Below are 12322 nucleotides of genomic sequence, written 5' to 3' on the forward strand. Positions count from 1 at the left end.
CTTGTTGGCTGGGGTATGCACCTAAGCCAGACAGAACCCAACACTCTAGTTAGGACGAGGGAGTTACACACCCAAGATAACCCCTGCTCACCCCTTTGGTAGCTTGGCACAATCAGTCAGGCTTATTCCAGAGGTAATGTGTAAAGTGTTTGCACAACACACACACAGCACCTGTAACACAATAAATACACCCCAAAGGAAACACTACAAGTTATATAAAAATAATCTGTACTGCATAAAACATCATTAGACCAAACACAACATGTATCAGTTACACTCTGCTACATAGGCAGTTGTCAGTTTGTCATTATCACCAAAAATGCAAGTCAGTATAAACATATCAGAGATACAAAGACACTATCACAATTGCACATAAAATGAAACATTCCCAAATGGCAAGTCATTATTATCACCCAAAACAGATGCACATGATGTGAGAACAGTTCCCTATGGCATATGTCATTATGACCACATTATCAGGAATGCCCAGACACCAGCACACCACTCGGACACGCACAGACCAGTGCCGCCTCTCCTGGACAAGTGCTGCACTTCGGCCCGCTTCTTTGCTGACTACACAGACGGCAGGTTTTAGGCTTAGACAGTCTTACAGTTGTCCCGAGGCCCGGCACCCTTATCTGTCTGCCGACGTTTGGCAACTCGGATGGACTCCACTCATCCACTCAGGGTGCTCTACTATGTCGGGTGGCCAGTAAAACGAAGGGGAGATGCGCCGCACTGAGGGCTTCAACTACGATTATGCGGCCTCCAGCACGCCGGTCCGGCCGATGGGGCCCCAGTGGAGGGGGTTCTCAAGTGCAGCCCTCAAGAAATTAGAGTGCTGCCCTCTCCCGGCACCTCTCTCTGTGCTCCAGGAGCAAAACGCCTCACACTTTCTCCTTGTGGCCCCAGACAGGAGGGAAAGGGTGATAGTGAAGGTAGGACTCTGGTGCCAAGCGCTCAGCCAGCGCTACAAACTCTTCCCCAAAGTCTCACCAAGGGGCGCTCCTCTGATGTCAGAGGCCAAGGGGCAGGCACACAGAGCACTCCCTGTGCAAGGCTCCTTGGGAGGCAGGAATGGGGGCACAAAGGGGCAGGCTGGCCAGCACAACCAAGTAGGTGGCTGTTCCTCCTAGCAACACAGCAGAGCCTTCAGTGGGACAGGGTTTAAGGGGAAGGCTAGCAGCAGGTCAACAGCAGAAAAGCAATCCTGATGAGCCCTTTAGGCAAGCCAACAAACATCAGGCAGCGGCGAAACAAACGGAAAGGCAGTCCAGATGAGTCCTTTGTGCAGTCCAATAGCCCCTCTGACAGAGTTTCCGTCCCAGTTCCAAAAGTGCTCTGACAATGTGGTCACATTATACTTATACTCATTTTGCAGAGCCTACACAAAAGGGGGTAAAAGGGCTCCAACCAGTACTAACCGGTTCCAGGAGTGTCCCCTTTCTCCTCCTTGTAGGGCAACAAGAACAAGAATCACTCACCTTATGTACCTAGGAACAGGAAATGACCAACAGGAAGTAGAAAGTCACCATATTGGATTGGGAAAGAAACATAGGAACATATAGAGAAAAGACACCATGTTGAAAAAAGGTTCCTAAGGCATGCAGGGAAAAAGAAGGCATGCTGGGAAAAAGAGAGAACATGGCAACTGAATATGCACATAAAAGCATGAGAAAAGGAAGATAAAGAAAAGAAAGAAAGAAAAAGGACAGGCTCGCCAGGTAAGTGAGGGGTGTTGGGGAAGGTGACCAACTAAATATTGAGGGCGCGCCGCACCCAAGACTCGCCGAGGCCCCATGCCCAATTTGGGGCCTCAAGCGAGAAAGTAAAGCACAGTAGGGACGCGGCACGCCCGGCCGCTATAGACCGCGGGCGCTCCCCAAGACGAATGCTCGGCTCACGCCATGGTCCGCTGCGGCGCGACAGTAGGCCCCCCCCCCAGGAGCCCCGGGTTTGTGCGGATAGAGACGAAAAAAACGACAGATCAAAAGTGGGGCGTGAACAGAAGAAGCATCTTCCCAAGAACATTCACTAAGAAGATAGCCTTTCCAATGAATGAGATATTGGAGATGGTTTCGGAATATGCAAGAGTCACATATTTCTTGAACTTCATATTCAGGTTCGTCATTCACCAACAAAGGGGGAGGACATGTGAATTGTCTAAGAAAAGGGTCAGGTATATAGGGTTTCAGTTGAGAGATGTGAAAAACTGGATGGATTTTCCATGTTCGAGGTAAACAGAGAAGGAAGGATACAGGATTAATCTTCTGAAGAATACAAAAGGGTCCATAATAACAAGGTTTCAAGTTATTTTGGGAGAGACGTAGAGGCAAAAATCTGGAAGAAAGCCAGACTTTATCTTGGACTTGATAAGATGGCGCCTCACATCATTTCTTATCTGCCATTCTTTTCATGTGTCTTTTAGTTAACAAAAGATTATACCAAATAAGACGTTGAATTCTGTGTAACCTTAAACTGTAAACTGTAAACTGTAAAAGGAGAAGTGTGGCACAATGGTTAGAGTGGCAGACCCTGCAGCAGAGATCAGGCTCAAGACCAGGGTTCAAGTCCCGCTTCGGCAGGTCTTGGGCTAAATTCCCTTGGACCAAATAATTCTCGCCTCGGTGCCTAATCTAATTAATGGGTCCCACTCTGGGCAATAGCTTGCTTAATCTCCACAACAGCCCCAACAGTGCTTGGATGCCTGGCTTCACCCATGGGGTGCCCAGGAGTGGGCACCTCACAGGGAAAAGCCAGGAGGGGTTCCATAGTGGTATGGGTACAGCGCCTTGAGATGCTAATGGGTGAGTAGTGCGCTATACAAGTGCAAAGTTTACAGTTTTTTTAACCTTTGGGAAAAAGAGGTGATTGCAGGAAGTGTAGAAGAGGTCTTAAGAGTGTCAGGAAAAGATTTGGGATGAAATCCATATGAGCAGAAAAAAGGAGTGGCTTTAGAGGCACTATGTACTGTATTGTTGTAAGAAAATTCAGCAATGGGTAAGTATGTGCTCCAGTTACTCTGAGTTGAATTACAAAAACAGCGGAGATATGGCTCAAGTCCTTGATTCAGATGTTCCGTCTGCCCATTGGTTTGAGGATGAAATCCAGAAGATAAGGCTACACCGATATTTAAGGCCTTACAGAAGTACTTCCAAAACCGTGATATGTATTGAGGACCCCAATCTGACACAATAACTTGAGTAAGGCCATGGAGATGAAAGATTTCTTGGATGAAGATCTGGCTCAGTTCTTTAGATGTAGGTAACTTCTTCAAGGCAGTAAAATGAGCCATTTTTTAAAACAAATCTACAGTCACCATTATAACTCGGTTTCCCGCTGAGGGAGGTAAAGAACACATAAAATCGGTTGATATTGTATGCCAGGGAGTAGTAATGGTAATGGTTGGAGTAGTCCTGCAAGCCTCGTATGGGGTATTTTTGCTTGGGCGCAAATGGGACAAGATACCACTTAACTTTCAGCATCTTGCTTCAGTGTAGGCTACCAAAAAGAGCAATTCCTGCGTGGCTTTGATACCACAATGACCGGCCAAAGGGGAGTCGTGACACATTTGGAGTGCCTTTTTTGCACTTTCTTAGAAGGTAGGAATAACGTGTCTTTCTATGATAGTAGTACCATTTACTCTTGTGTACTTTTGGACTCAGTTCCTTCAATTCTTGTTCTGAGAGACTTGAGTACTCAGACTGTACTTCATCAAGGAAAGACTGGACTACACCAATTATTTTGTCTGGTTCAATTAGAGACTGTGAAGGGGTGTTAGGACTTTCAGGGTAGCGTTGAGATAGAGCATCTTCCCAAATATTTTGAGAACCTGGAATATAGGTAATATAAAAATTGTATTGGCTAAAGAAAAAGTCCCAATGGGCTTGACGACTGTTCCGACACTGAAAATTTAGTAGGCATTGCAAATTGTGATGGTCGGTTCTTACTTCAAAGGGTTCTTTAGAACCCACGAGCAATTGTCTCCACTCTTGGCAAGCTGTTTTTTGAGCTAAGAGTTCTCTTTCCAATACTGAATAATTTTGCTCAGAATCAGAGAGCACATGAGACAGATAAAATATTGGATGTTCTAATCCGTCGTCGTCCTGTTGTTGTAATAATTCTGCCCCAATAGCTCATTCCAAAGCATCAGTAACAACTATGAATAGTTTGTTGGTGTCCAGATGCCGTAGTATAGGTACTTGGGCGAAGGCGTGTTTTAGGTTTTGGAAAGCATTTTCAGCCACATTTGTCCAGAGAAAACTGTTTTGCAAACTCTCTTTTTAAGAGTCTGTGTGATTTGACTAGTCTGTTTAGCAAAGTCTGACATAAATTGATGATAAAAGTTGGCCAGACCTAAGAAACGTTGAGTTTCTTTGATTGATGAGGGGGATGGCCAATCTAGAATGGCCTGAACCTTTTCTGGATCCCTGGAGATACCAATCCGACTAATGTGGTAACCTAAATATTTCACCTTGGTCTTATCAGATTCACATTTCTCAGGTTTACAGTAGAGCTAATGTTGCCTAAGTCTGTTTAATACTTGCTTTACGTGTTCAATATGGAGTTCAGGGTGTCTGGAATATATAAGGATATCATCTAATTAAATCACTACAGTGTGATTCAACAGGTCGGAGAATATCGAAACCATAAATCTTTGAAAAACAGAGGGGGCGTTTGTTAAACCAAAAGGGATTACCCTATATTCTTAATGACCAAAGGGTGTTCGAAAGGCAATTTTCCACTCACCTCCTTCCTTAATTCTTAAGAGATGGTATGCTCCCGAGGGTCTAATTTTGTAAAAATCTGTGCCCCCCTAACTGCCTCCAATATGTCTTTGACGAGAGGTAGTGGATATCGGTCTTTTATAGTGATTTTATTTAACCCACGAAAGTCTATACAGGGCTGTAGATCCTTCATCTTCTTGGGCACGAAGAAGAGGGGAGCTCCAGCAGGAGAAGAAGATGGTGCAATAAGACCACTCTGTAGATTTTCTTGCAGACAGTCCTTAAGTATCTGTTTTTCAGGTTCCGTAAGAGAATACATTCTACCAAAGGGAACAATGCTCCAGGTTCCAAGAGGATGGTACAATCGTAGTCTCTCTGTGTGGGTAGTACTGGTTTTGATGGTTTTTGGAACACGTCTGTATAATCCAGATAGTGACTAGGTACCCCTTGAATAGAGTTTATGTAACACCCTAATTCCTGTTCTGGGGATAACATCTTCTTTGGGGACCAATAGGTTTCGGGGGCATAGCAATGGTCTTGACAGAACTTGGAAGACAGAGAAATAGTTCTGGTTTCCCAATTGACATATGGATTGTGTCTCATAAACCAAGGTATTCCTAGGATTATTGTATGATTAGGGGAGGAGATTAAATCAAAAGCGATATGTTGCTGATGCTTTCCAAAGTGTAGACATAAAGTAGAAGTGGTATTGATGACAGGACCGGATGATAATAGGGATCAATCTAGAGTATGCACTTGTTCTGGAACGTCCTTCGGTAATTGTGGAATTTGTTATATCTTGGCCCAGGTCTCATCCATATAAATGCCACTGGCTCTACAGTCTAATAATGCCAAAGCTCTTTCTTCTCGACCGTCAGGTAATTGCAGAGTAACAGGTAACAGAAACAGTACAGTGGATCTTCCTTGGAAGAACTGATGGAAGGTATCGCAAAAGATCCAATTCCCTCCCTTCTTACAGAGGACGGGAATTGAAGTTTCCCGAGTACTTCACAGGACAGACTGGGCAAGTGCGGAGCAAGTGGCCGGCAGCTCCACAATATAGACATAATCCTCTTCTCCATCTATCTTCGCGGTCACTAGTAGAGAGAGGACCACGAGCAGTGTCTATTTGCATTGGTTTCCCTTCTGTTGTCTCCCTTAATGCAGGTCGAGGCTCTTCAGGACGATGGACGATTGTACGTAGGTTTCCTGCATGAGAAGGTCCACGATTCTTTCTCTTATTTAGATGATGTTCTTGTAGATGATACTCAATGGAGAGTGCTAAATCCATCAAGCCTCGTAAATCGTCCACTCTAGCAGAATGTATTAATTTGTCCTTTATTTTGTCCCATAGGCCTCTACGAAAAGAGTCACCAGAGTACGTTCTACCCATGTCGTCTCGGCTGCCAATTGTCTGAAGCGTGTTATATATTGGAGAACATCTTGGGTACCTTGCTGAATGTTAAATAAAGCTTCTTCTGCTGACGCCGCCAATCCCGGGCATTCAAACATTTGTTCAAATGCAGTGACAAAAGCTGAATAGTCAGACAGCACAGGGTCATTGGAGGTTACTAACGGAGTTGCCCAGGCCAAGGCAGGACCAGACAAGGCACTGATGAGATAACCCACTTTTGTTTCATCTTGCGCAAATTCTGTTGGTCGAAATGCAAAATAGACAGAGCATTGAAAAAGTCTCATAGCTTATTTGGATCTCCTGAGAAACGAGGCGTGTTAGCAGAGACAGTGGGAACATCTGTGGTTCGGGATGCCAGAGCTTGTCGTAAAGCCGCATTTTCATTTCTTAATTGTTGCAGTTCCTGGGCTTGCTGTTGAATAGTTAAGAGTAGCGACTGGTTGGGTTCTCAGCAGCCGTTGCGGTATTCTCCATTCTTCTACCACCAACAGGGTCACGTAAGTAGACCGCCGCCAGCCGTATTATGACAAATAATGCAGCCTGGCGGTGTTCTGCTGGCGGGTGCTGCTGGCGGTAGCAGCGCTCCACCCCGTCTCATGCCGGAGGACCCCCTGGATCCAGGTAAGTCCCCTGTCTCCGACAGGGTGTTGTATGTGGGGTTGAGTGCATGTATGTGTGACTGTGTGCGTGAATGCGAGTGTGTGTTTAGTCTTGATTGCGTGCGTGTATGAATGTGTGTGAGTGCATGTATGTATGGAAGTGTGAGTGCGTGTATGTATGGAAATTGGAATGCGTGTATGTTTTGATGTGTGTGCAGATGTGTGCGTGAATGGATGAACGCATGCATGTATGTATGTGTGAATGAGTATGTGTCTGCATGTGTGTGTGAATGGAGGCGGGGGGATGTTTGGAGAGGTATGGGAGGGGCCTCCTATCAGTGACAGGAAAGGAATTCCCTGTCACTATAGGGCCTACTGCCATGGTTTTTGTGACGTTACGAACGCCACAAATACCATGGCGGTAGGCAGGGACATAATACTGCCGGCGGCACAATGGCGGCCACCAGGCTGGAGATGTTTATCTCCAGCCCACGGCTGCTACCGCCATGGAGGTCGGAGTGGTACATTAGCGGGTTGGCTTCAGCCAGCCCGCCAATGTCATAATGTGGCAGTAAGTCCCGCCAGCCTGTTGGCGGTATTACCGCCACGGTCACAATCACCCTCTATATCTTTAGTAATTCAAGTATTTGTTTGGTGTGTACTCGTTTTTTTTTTTTTTATGAATTACTGTTTTAATGTTTGAAATTTAAATTGTACAAATTGCTTGCAGGTCCCCGGCTTCCAGTAGTGATTTGGTGGAGGTCCTCAGGAGTGAAAAGGATGGGAACCACTGTCCTAGAACACTAACCATAATTTCTATGACAAAATGAACCACCTCATTTTGTCAGTTTTCTAATGGAAATACTTTTTGTTTTACAGCTTTGAATCCATCAATATGGTGTACCGGTGTGCCATACTTGTGATCAATACAGAATGTTTTCAGCTTGTAATTTTCATATAACAACAGTTTTTGGTTCAAACATTACTAACTCTAATTTTTAATAAAGGCATATTCAGTCCCTACTTATCATCTTGCCACTTATTGTAGGAAAGTACCACTTTTAGCATGGTTACCCCCCAACACTTTTTGCCTAGTGTTGATGCCAGCTGTGATTGAAAGTGTGCTGTAATCCTGCTAACCAGGCACCAGCACCAGGATCTTTCCCAGAATCTGTACCTTTATTTCCACAATTGGCACACCCTTAACACACAGTTAAGTCCCTTGTAAATGATACCGCTGGTACCAAGGGCCCTTTGGCCAGGGAAGGTCCTCAAGGGCTACAGCATGTATAATGCCACCCTGGGGGACCCCTCACCCAGCCCATGCACACTGCCTTGCAGCTTGTGTGTGCTGGTGGGGAAAAAAGACAAAGTCGACAGGACACGCCTCTCAGGGTGCCATGCTCACAAACCACTGCCTGTGGCATAGGTAAGACACCCCTTTAGCAGGCCTTACAGCCCTAAGGCAAGGTGCACTAAACCACAGTTGAGGGCATAGCTGCATGAGCAATATGCGAAGCTCCGGACTAAGATTTCCACCCCTAAAGATACACTGCACCCGCAGCCCCCAGGCCTTAGAGAACCCGACCTCCAGTGCACCAAAATTCAGCAGACGGCCCTCCTCCCTACCCAGCCTGTGGTCTACCCGACACAACCCCTTGGACCTCGCCTGCAGCCTCTGAGTGAACCCCGGGTTCCCCCCATAGACCAGCATTTGGAGCCCGACATCCTGTTTGCACCCTGTGCCCGGCTGCCCCTGTGCCGCTGAGGGTGTGTGCTTAGTGCCTACCTGTGGCCCCCATTGCTCCTCTAATCTCCCCTGGTCTGCCCTCTGAGACTTGGGTACTTACCTGCAGGCAGGCCTGATTCCAAGTACCCCCGTCTCCATAGAAGCCCACGTTAAATTGGCTCATCTTTGACCTCAGCACCCGGCCGGCTGGTGGTGGGTGTTTGGGGTTTGAGACTGGAACTGTAAGTGTTGTACTTACCTGTAAAACGATCTAACTTTTCTTCCCCTCTGGAACTGTTTCTGAAAATTGCACTGTGTCCATTCTTAAAACAGATTATTGCCAATATTTCAAGAACTGTATGACCTATCACTTTCAAAGAAAGTACTGTTGATACAAGTGTGAAATACAAATCTTTTGAGGTACTTACCTGCAACTTGAATCTTGTGGTTCTAAAAATGAATTAAGAAAATATATTTTTGTTATATAAAAACCATTGGTCTGGATTTAAGAAATTGAGTGAGTGCTTCTTCTATTGTCTGTATGTGTACAACAAACTCTGATAAGCCTAGTTGCTCGACCACATTACCACAAAAGAGAGCATTAGTATTATCTACTTTAGCCTTTGTCAAGCCTCTGTGGAACCCCTGGACTCTGTGCACACCATGGCCCTCATTACGACTTTGGCGGTAACTGCCGCCTACTGCCATGGCGATGGCCGCCAACATACCGTCGCCGTGGCTACCAGCAGCCCACCCGCATTATGACCGTAGACGGAATTCTGCCAGAAGGCTGGTGGAATACCGTTGACGGTCATAGCAGCAGGGTGGAGCTGCTGTCAGCAGCAGCACCACACCAGAAAAACACTGCAGACCGTATCATGAGCAATGATATGGTCAGGCGGTGTTTTGCTGGAGGACTCTGCTGCTGACAGCAGCGCTGCGTCCTGTCTCCTGCCGGAGGACCCCCTGCAAGCAGGTAAGTCGGGTTCTCCGACAGGAGGACCCCCTGCAAGCAGGTAAGTCGGGTTTCCGACAGGAGAGGGGGGTAGGGGTGCTGTGTGCGTGTGTGATGGTGTTGTGTGTGTGGAGGTGTGTGTGTCTGTTTTTGTATGCGTGCATGCATGTGTGTGTCGCGTTGAATGCATGCGTGAATGACTGAATGTGAGTGTATGTGTATGTTGTGAATGCGTGTGTGCGACAATGAATGTTGGTGTATTTTGCGGTGTGTGGGTATGTATGTGTGCATGCGTGGGTGGATGTGGGTATGCGTGTGTGTATGAGAGTGTATGTGTGTGCGTGTGGGTGTGTAAATGTGCAAGGGGCAGGAGAGGGAAAGAGAGAGTGGGGGAGGACTCTGGGCAGGGGGGAAGGGCGGGGAGACCCCCTACCAGTGTCGGGTAAGGAATTCCCTGGCACTGATAGTGCCTAAAGCCATGGTTTTCGTGGCGGTACGCTTGCCATGGAAACGATGGCGGTAGGCGGGGTCATAATCCCGAGGGTGGGATTGTGACGGCCGCCTGGCTATAGACCGAAGTCTCCAGCCCAGCAGCCGTTACCACCCTGGCGGACGGAGTGGTACATTGGCGGTTCGGCTTGAGCCAAACCGCCAATGTCATAATTTAGGAAAAGGTACCTCCAACCTGTTGGCAGTACCATTCCCCAAATTACTGCCAACCACCAGGGTCGTAAGGAGGGCCTATATCTCATTTTGACACAGTATATACAGAGCCAGCTTCCTACACTTATTCTAAGCAATCTTGTGTACAGCTCTCACACTTGGACAGATTCAGCCTTTCACACCTATTTATCCCCATGTTTAAATACCGCGGGTGTCAGGGGTGGAGATCTGCATCACCATTTTGTCAGGTATAACTAGGAGTAGGTAAACAATGGCCACATTAAGTCAAGGATGTGCACAATTGTGGGTGCACACCATTAATCCATAAATAGTGACAAATATGAAAGGAACACCAACAATGTGCGCAGGATGGGCTATGGTTATGGCAGGCGCAGGCAGAATGTTCTCATGAATGCTGACAAAATGTAAGGTATGGACCACTAATATGTCATGGATCATGGAGTGTCACCAGGAATTGCCACAATATGCAAAGGATGGGATGCTATTAGGCCAGAGACAGGCAGGGATGGGCCACTACTATATCAGGAACAGATGGAAAGAGGCCAAGAATTCAGCAATATTGTGAATATTAATCAATATATTGCTATGTTAGCTAGAATGAGGCTACGAGATTCACAATATGTCAAGGCTGGTTGGCTAGTATACCATGGAAAGTTGGAATCTTAAATACAACAATACGTCAGGTATTATACAGTATTATGGCAGGGATAACCAGAATGTTGTTCAGAAGCACAATAATATGTCCCTAAACAATATGCTTAGCAAATATAACCTGGCCAGAAACTAAGTAATGAGATATAAATAAAATCCTCAAAAGAAATCCAACTAACTCACCTCCTGGACCTAAAAGAAACACAATTAATGACTGAGTTGCACTTTTGTTTTGCTGTGAATTCACCACAGGGCTGCAGTGGATTTCAGTGAGGGAGTCTGTTGCAGGGTGAGTACCAATTGCATTCTATGTCAGGACTGGAGGCGAGGATTTTGAAGTACTTTCTTCGCTTTTATTATGACAGCAAGTTCAAAGTTCAAGTAAAAAACACAGTAAAAAAACACAACATATCCCAAGAGTTTAACAGCATAACCATAAACCAATAGAAGTAGTTTCTGAATGTTCATATAAATGTGTGTCTGGTTCAGTCCTTGCTCTTTCTTCATTGCAGAACCGTCAGTTAAGTCTGTTGCTTCCTTAACGCTTTTTTGTTAGGTATTGCCGGAGGGTTTGCCTTGTGATATTGATGCTGTATGCTCATGTTAACATTGTAGTTCCTTAATGCTGCTTAGCAACTTCTCTTTGAGGCAGTGTGCGGTAGGCTGTGGCCCGAGCGCTCACCCTAGTACCTCGCTGGTACTCTAGGTGGTGCGCTTTCGCGCCGCACTCAGGAACCGTTAGCATGCTGTGACCTGTTTCACACACACTTCAAACAGCGCAGTACGGACACATGGCGCATACTAGGGAGAAGCGATCCAGACCCTTAGCCTTCATTTGGGTCTCTAGGGATCGTTTTTCCTCCCTCCCAACACTTCGCTGACACCACGCTAGCGATAAGATTAATGCAATGGCCTGTTATCCTGATGCCCCCCAGTGACTTATTCCCAGTATATTAACCAATATAAAGAGCCCCTGTGTAGGGGCTGCCCTAGTGAAGAAATGTCAGGTTGTTTCAGACACAAATGCTCTCACCCTAAAATGGATTCCTTTGTGGACCACCCTTACTCCCCTAATCTGGCATCACAGGACAATGTCCCCCAAAGCGCCACCTTCCTGCAGGGGCTGACAAGCTCCTCTACTAGGAAATTGCCAAGGCGCTGGCACCCCTGCAGGGCAGAATGGACAAACTGATGTCCCAGGTTTCAAACAGCTAGGGATCTTGGGGGACGCAGGGGCAGGCACTAGTGCCTCAGTTACCACAAACTCTTCAAGGCCCCTCAAGCGTGACGCAGGGCACCTGGAGGGCTTCGACCGATTATGGGAGTGCCGGGAGGATGCTTTGCCCAGAGAGCCTGGTGACGAGGTCACCCTGGAATTCAACCCCGACCTGGGGTCTCCCCAATGTGGAGGGGGGGTGATATTGATGATGAGGGCTCATCGGATGAGGGGTGTGACTTGTGCAGGTCTTGGTGCCAGACACGACTGCCTCAGGCGATGGTTAAGGGGATCAAGAGGACACTACGTTCGACCCAGAAGACATCTATCACCCAAGGTCTTCAGAG

Source organism: Pleurodeles waltl, chromosome 12, assembly GCF_031143425.1.
Source record: "Pleurodeles waltl isolate 20211129_DDA chromosome 12, aPleWal1.hap1.20221129, whole genome shotgun sequence".
Classification (NCBI taxonomy): domain Eukaryota; kingdom Metazoa; phylum Chordata; class Amphibia; order Caudata; family Salamandridae; genus Pleurodeles; species Pleurodeles waltl.